Genomic DNA, 7,896 nt, shown 5'->3' on the forward strand with positions numbered 1-7,896 from the left:
TTATCTTCATAGTAACTTGTATGGGGTTGTGTTTTAAATTTGTGATGGAAACAGTGTTGATGTCCCCCCAATGTTTCGGTCATTGCTGAGCATTGCTTGCACAGTATTAAGGTCTTTTCTCCTTCTTACGCTGAGAAGTGAGAGTAGGCTGGCAGTGTTCAAGAAATTGAGACGAGGCACAGCTAAGACAGCTGACCCCAGCTGATCTAAGGGATCTTCCGTACCATATAAAGTCACGCTCAGCAATAGAATCTGGGAGAAGAAGGGAGGGGAGAACATTCAGAGTGATGGTGTTTGTTTTCCCAAGCAATTGCTATGTGTGATGGAGCCCTGATTTTCTGCAGATGGCTGAACACCCACCAACTAAAGCAAAGCAGCAGATGAATTCTTCATTTTCCTTTGATTGTGCACACAGCTTTTGCTTTACCTATTAAACTGTCTTTATCTGAATGCACAAGTTTTCTTCTACTTTTCCAATCCTTCCCCCCTATCCTGTTGTGGGGAGTGGGTGACCGACTGTGTGGTGCTGAGCTGAGCTAAACTACAACATTTCTTAAACTCTGCTTCTGGCTATTTGCTGTGTGAGTGGGCTCATTACTGTGTGTGTGCTTGGGTGTGAGGGTATGTACATGCTTACTTGATCAATTCCAAGTGAGGCTAGCAAAGAAGAGGAGGACACCAGGATATGAAGAGACTCAGGGTTGGAAGGCCAAGTGGGTAATATCTCTGAGTCTGGGCAAACACAAAGCCCAGGTCCACACTGGAGGAGCCGCAGGGGTGTATGAGACAGTGGTTAAGTTCTGCCCAGGATGTACGGACCACTCATGCAACCTTCACATCAGATCGGCCTGAGAGGAGGAGCAGGACGGGATCAGTTGTGTTGCTCATGGTTGTGTAAGTGCTGCTGTGTAAGTGCTGCTGTTGGTATGGTGGCTGTGAAGGTGCTGTTGCCTGTTGGAGCTGGTTTGTGTCAGGTTGGCTGTTTCCACCTTTGTGTCCCTGCAGATACCTGGATTTAGTGCTTTCCCTTTGGTTGACTCTGCCTTGGGTGATCTCTTGCTCTGTGGGGTCCAGTCATTGCCCTCCTCAGGCATGCACAGTCCAAGCGTATCTCACAGGCTCTCTAGATTCCTTTCCTGAAGGATGTCTGCTGCCCCGTCATGATCTGGGGACAGTACAGTCTGACTGTACATGAACACTCACCATCTCCACTGTCAATAGACAACGAAGTATGTGTCCTAAATCCAACCCTTGCTCTGTAACAGTTGCCAATGTGGCAATGAGCTTTTTACTCTGGCTGGTTTTGGGGTGAAATTCCTGGGCTTGTTTTTGATACCAGCTTTAGAACAACAGCCAAATCTAGATGAACTGCAAGGAGAAGATGTCATTTTATCACAGACAGACAATGAAAGAGTCAGCTCTGAAACAATGCTAGGAAAAAAAAAAAAAAAAAAAAACATTTATACAAGTTTTAGGTGTTCAAAAAAATATTTCTACTGGGTTCATTTCTCAAGAGCGTGAGATGAATACAAATGCTTATGTAAGAACATCATAACCATAAATAACAATACAGGTAATGTTAACAAAATAAAAAGGATAAAACAATAAATAGAGTACAGGCCTGCACTGGCATACACTGGAAGTCATTTTTGTAGAGTCATTTAAAGTTTATCAGCACCAACAAACAACCATGAAATTCCCCTCCTAATGGACTCCTTGAGCTCCTGATTCCTCATGCTGTAGATAAGGGGGTTCATTGTGGGAGGCACAATCGAATACAGAACTGCCATCACCAGGTCCAGGAATGGGGATGAGATGAAAGGGGGTTTCAGGTAGGCAAATATGCAGTGCTGATAAACAGGGAGACCACAGCCAGGTGAGGGAGGCATGTGGAAAAGGCTTTGTGCCGTCCCTGCTCAGAGGGGATCCTCAGCACGGTCCTGAAGACCTGCACATAGGACATCACGATGAACACAAACCAGCCAAATACTAAACAGGCAGTAACTACAAGTACTGCAAAATCCCTGAAGTAGGAGTGTGAGCAGGAGAGCCTGAGGATTTGGGGGATTTCACAGAAGAACTGGTCCACAGCATTGCCCTTGCACAGGGGCAGTGAAAATGTACTGGTCATGTGCAGCGGAGCATAGAGAAACCCACAAGCCCAGGCAGCTGCTGCCATGTGGACACAAGCTCTGCTACCCAGGAGGGTCCCGTAGTGCAGGGGTTTGCAAATGGTAACATAGCGGTCATAGACCATGATGGTTAGAATAGAATATTCTGTGATCAAGAATAAACAGAAAAAGACCTGGGAAGCACATCCTGCATAGGAAATTGTCCTGGTGTTGCATAGGGAAGTAGCCATGGATTTGGGAACAGTGGTGGAAAGGGATCCAAGGTCAAGAACAGAGAGGTTGAGGAGGAAGAAGTACATGGGCGTGTGGAGGTGCTGGTCACAGGCTATGGTGGTGATGATGAGGCCGTTGCCCAGGAGGACAGCCAGGTAGATGCCCAGGAAGAGCCAGAAGCGCAAGAGCTGCAGCTCCCGTGTGTCTGCAAATTCCAGGAGGAGGAACTGGGTGATGGGGCTGCTGTTGGACATTTGCTGCCTCTGGTCATGAGGGACTGGTGAAGGAGCAAAAGAAAGTGAAACATTATGAGACATTTTTCAAGCAAGAAAACTCTTTTTTTGTCTTTTTTCTTTTAGATATTTCTGTCTACCTGAGGACTCTTCTTCAAAGGTAGAAATCCTCAGCATTTTTATCATGACACCTGAGTGGCGAAAGAGTTCACTCTCAGTTCAGGCTGAGTGGTGCTGGGGTCTCTGTCAGTCTTGTTCCCAGCTGCCTTGTGCATGTACATGCTTGAGTTGGAGAACGATCACACTCGTATATTCCCCTTGAAAGAAACCTGACACTGCTGAGATTAGAGGAGTTCGGATTCAAAGCTCAGATCTTCAAACTTCTCCCTCTTTCACGGGGTGCCTGAGAGTGGAAAAAACACTCCCTGTCTCGGCAAGACACGCAGGGCACCTTTCAGCTGCCCACATACAGCTGCTCAACACCATTTCCACAGTCTTAGCACCTCTGGGGCTTCTTTATGTGTCTCTCACAGATCACAAAGATGCTGTGACACAGCAGTGTCTGGTGTCAAGTGCACAGCCTCTCAGGACACTGGAGGGAAATGGTCAAGTGTCCTACAGACAGGATCTCCTCTCCAAACAGCCATGCATTTCCCAAGCCCACAGCTCACATTTCCTGGAGCCCCATCAGTTAGAAGGGGGCTGGGGCTCCTCACTCCCTTGCAGACCCTTTCCTGGCAAGGCTTGAAGGGTTGGTGTCTGAAACTCCCCCAGCCCCACAGAGCTCAAGAGCAGGAACAGGAGCAGCACAGACAGGCAGAAAGAGGAGGAACAGCACCATGATCCTTCTGCCAAAGGAGGCAAGAAGAGAGACAAAAACACTTGAGAAAGTCATCACCGTAACCAGCCATGCAGGCAGCCTCCCAGCCAGCAAGGTTGTGAGGCATCATACTCACCCTGTGCTCTACAGAATGAAATGGGCACTAGCTGGAGAGAGGCACCTCTCCTCTGCCGGAACTCTGGTTGCAGAAGGGGTGGTTGCTGCCTTGTGCCCCATGACCATGAGGGCACAGACTTGACTGCGTCAGAGACCAGGTCAGGGGCCTTGCTCAGAGGAAGGGCTCTGCATGGGAGGGGATGACAGGGAGTTTTCCCAGTTCTCTTTTCCATTATGTTACTATTTTGAACTGTATTCTTCCCTGCCCACCCCTCTGCTTCCAGGACCTTTTCCACCTGATTGTCTGTCCCCAGGTCTCTGGACTGCAGCTTAACCCAAACCCTACCCCAGAAGGTCTAGTGAAAAGAACAAGGTGATCAGAGACAGAGAGGAAAAAGGGAGAAATTCCACAGAGCTGCTGCAAATGGAGCCAGGAGAGAGAGAGACAGACAGTCAGGTATTTGGTAATTTCTCCTTTTAAAGTGTGAGACAACTGAGAAGGTGACTGATCAACTCAAGAGAAGAGGTGGGAGAGGTGACCAGGGGTTTGTTCCATGGTAGGTGTCTGTACTTCAGGGGATGGCAAGGTGGTTCCAGAATCCTCCCTCTCATGGCATTTCTGGGAGCAGATCCTTCATCCCTATCTATGTTTCTGCTACTTGGAGCTTGTCCTTGCCAGGAGCTGCTTCTCTGTCTCTGGGTCTCCTGCCTGTCAGTGTCACAGACCCCATCCCACCTGCTGTGTACTCAGCTCTGCCCTGCTCACACCTCCTGGCACTGGGCACTGCCCAGAGATGTCTCTGAGTTCAGGGGCTGAGGAGAAGTTCAGACAAGTCCTATCAATAAATGGGGTCTCAGTGTCCTCTCCAAAGCAGAGAAATAAATTTCCATCTCCCACTGCCCACCCAGTCAAACAACAGTGGAAAACTGAAAGCACAGACTCCTTCCCTTTCAGATGTTGCTGCCCTGATGTTGTTCCTCAGAAGGACCCTCTGCAATTGCTGTGGGGGTGATGCGGATCTCTGAGAATCCGTCTCCGCAGCAGAACCACTCTTCAGGCCTTGCCAATGGTCACTCCTTCCACCCACAGCTTCTCCCCACAGCACCAAAGCCTGCTGTGAAACAGGCTGAAGTCGTCACTGATGTTTCCTCCCTCAGCTGGGGAGAAACTTAGTTTCAGTGGTGGCATTTCTCCTACTAGGAAATGAGTTAGGGACTTGAGTCCAAGAATCCCTTTCTCTTGGCCATCTCCTTTACTCCTGTTGAGAGAAGGAATTCATCTGTGTCAATCGAGGCATCTCATCCTGGGTTTGTAGTCCTGAGGCTTGAAAGGCATTAATCTCCCACACATCCCAGTCAAAAATCCACGTGAGGTGGGATTCCTCTTGCATCAGGTGTTTGGATGTTCACAAAATAGGCAACTGCATGTGATCTCCTTTTCTAAGCTCCCATGCTAATTAATGAAGATGGAGGCCAATAGTGAGGTGTTCAGGTGCACATGTTGGTGACATGTGTCTTGCCAGAGGAGGTCTAAGATACTTGCAGATACCTGCAGAATCAAATGGAGCAGTTCTTAGAGATAGGGCAATATCTGTGGATCCATCCTTTTGGACGATGTTGGGAATCTCCTTTGGTCAACTGAAACAACAGCTGATGCTCAGAATAAAGTCAACTGAACCTGTCCCTACTCATCATGTTCAAGGCAGCCTATAGAGATGTTCATGTGAACGGTTCGAGTAGTACATAGGGAGAGCTCCGTGTCTCTCTTCTTCTGCTGTTTGTACTAGTTCCTGACTGTCTATATTGGCGGTTGCCTCATGTTCAGTCCCACACTGACTTACAGAACTCAGGGTATCTACTCAATTTAGTATTCGAATTGAGGCCCACAGAGCTACGTGGGATGCCAGGGTTTACAGGAACAGCAGAGGATTTACAGAAAAGTAATTCCCATTCAGGGCAGGTGTGTGACAGACACCCCAGACGGCATCACAGGGATTGGGATTTTCTGCCTGCGTGCCATTGGCAGGTGCCATCAGTCAGAGGCATCAGTCATCAGATGTGTTCAGAGAGGCAAGGCCTGTCCCTCATTTACCCAACAGCTGCAGCATTGCATGAACACAAAGCCCATCACACTGGGGTCTTTAATCACATCCATGATGATACAGCCAAGGAATAGACCAATCATTTTCACATTGTGCCTGGATATGTCTTGTCTTCAAGGACAACATCCTCCCAGCACAGCAATGATCCTTCTAAAAACTCGGTTGAAAATGGAAAGGGAATGCAATGGGAACCAAGATGAGCTGTTGCTCCATCAGGAACATTTAAAGAAGAAACAAAGAGATCACAGCTGAATTTAGTAAGAGTAGGAGTAGAAAAATCTGAGATGGCCTATGACCTCTTTGCCTCAGTTACCACCAGCAAGGGCTCCCAGGCCTTTGAGTTTGAGGCAGGACTCTTTGGGCTCCGGACAAGAACAACCCCAACTGGTAGGAATCCATCTGGGGTTACTTGAGCAAACTACGCTCTTACCCATCCTTGGCACTGGACAGGTTTGATTCAAAGGTGCTGGTCAGCAAAGTGAGCTCATGTGGGTGACTGAGCACAGCCACCCCCAGCAGTGGACATTCCTCATCTGCCAGGCTGAGGCATGGAATCATCTTTATCACCCCTGATTTGCACAGGAGCTGTCTTCCTTCATGCTGTATTTCTAGGACAAATCTCCTCCTCTTTCAACTGCAGACATCAACTATTTTCCATTTTTGTTTAAGACATGGTTTAAAGTTTTGCTACAGCCATCAGTCACCCCTTGTTTCTCACTGACATCCCCCAGCTCTCTCTCCCAGACCTTCACATGGCCAGTCACTGCTCAGGGCCATTTGCTTTCCAGGAGAGACCTTGAACATTTAGGATCTCCAAGGTGCTTTTTATAATCTTCCTCACTGTCTCCAGAGCTCTTGGTGACCTTTCCTGACCATAACAGGACATTTATGACCATGTCTTAGGAAACGGTTGTCTGTTTACGATCTTTTGAGGCTTTATGAGATTTTTATGCTATTTCCCACATTGTTCTCCCAAAGCAACTGGCTTTGACAGGTGTACTCTTCATTGGATAAAGAACTGGCTGGAGGGCCAGGTCCAAGGAGTGGTGGTGTTTGGAGTCAAATCCAGTGGTCATGAGTGGTGTCCCGAGGGCTCAGTACTGGGGCCAGTTCTGTTTGATCTCTTTATCAATGATCTGGATGAGGGGATTGAGTGCACTCTTAGTGAGTTTGAAGATGACACCAAGTTGGGTGGGAGAGTTCATCTGCTGGAGGGTGGGAAGGCCATACAGAGGGATCTGGACCAGCTGGATCGTTTCGCTGAGGCTAATTGTCTGAGGTTTGACAAGACCAAGTGTAAGGTCCTGCACTAGGGTCACAAGAACCCCATGAATGTTACAGGTTTGTGGAAGAGTGGCTGGAAAGCTGCCTGGAGGAAAACGACCTGGGGGTGTTGTTTGACAGTGGCTGAACATGAGTCAGTAAAGTGCCCAGGTGGCCAAGCAGGCCACCAGCATCCTGGTTTGTATCAGCACTACCGTGGCCAGCAGGACCAGGGTGGTGACCATCCCCCTGTACTGGGCACTGGGGAGGCCAAAACTGGAATCTTGGAGTCAGTTCTGGGCCCCTCATGACAAGAAAGACATTGAGGTGCTGGAGGAAGTTCATAGAAGGGAATAGAGCTGGCAAGGGGCTGGAGCACAAGTGTGATGGGGAGCAGTTGAGGGAGCTGAGGCTGTTTAGCCTGGAGAAAAGGAGGCTGAGGGGAGACCTTATTGTTGTCTGCAACTGCCTGAAATGAGGTTGTAGCATAGAGGGTGTTGGTGTCTTCTCCCAAGTAGCAAGTGATAGGTGGAGAGGAAATGGCCTCAAGTTGTGTCAGGGGAGACTGGATATTAGGAAAAAATTCTGCACAGAAAGGGTTATTAGGCATTGGAACAGGCTGCCCAGGGCAGTGGTGGAGTAACTGCCCTTGGAGTTGTTTAAAAGACATATAGATGAGGCTCTTAGGGACATGCTTGAGTGCTGGAGTTAGGTTATGGCTGGACTCTATGACCTTAAGGGTCTCTTCCAACAAAAATGGTTCTATGATGGTTCTATGATCATCCACAAAGGAGATGAAAATGCACTTTGTTCAGAGTGACAACAGTAAGTGGTTTCCAGGAGGACTTTGTACCACTGATGACATTTGACCCTTATCATTCGGACAGCTCTCATCTACCACATATTCCATTTCTTCAATCCCGCTCTCAAAAATCTGGTTTTAAGTATATGACAGGAACCCATGCCAAAGGCCTTTCTAGAGTCCTGATACAAAATATCCCCTTCTTTTCCCTCCT

General features: G+C 48.2%; 1 pseudogene; it reads right to left on the reverse strand.

Annotated features, from left to right (window-relative positions):
- Nucleotides 1-1,643: 1,643 nt before the first annotated feature.
- Nucleotides 1,644-2,599, reverse strand: LOC136106065 (olfactory receptor 14I1-like; annotated as a pseudogene).
- Between the last annotated feature and the right edge of the window lie 5,297 nt (nt 2,600-7,896).

This window comes from Patagioenas fasciata, chromosome 11, assembly GCF_037038585.1.
Source record: "Patagioenas fasciata isolate bPatFas1 chromosome 11, bPatFas1.hap1, whole genome shotgun sequence".
NCBI classification, from domain to species: Eukaryota; Metazoa; Chordata; class Aves; order Columbiformes; family Columbidae; genus Patagioenas; species Patagioenas fasciata.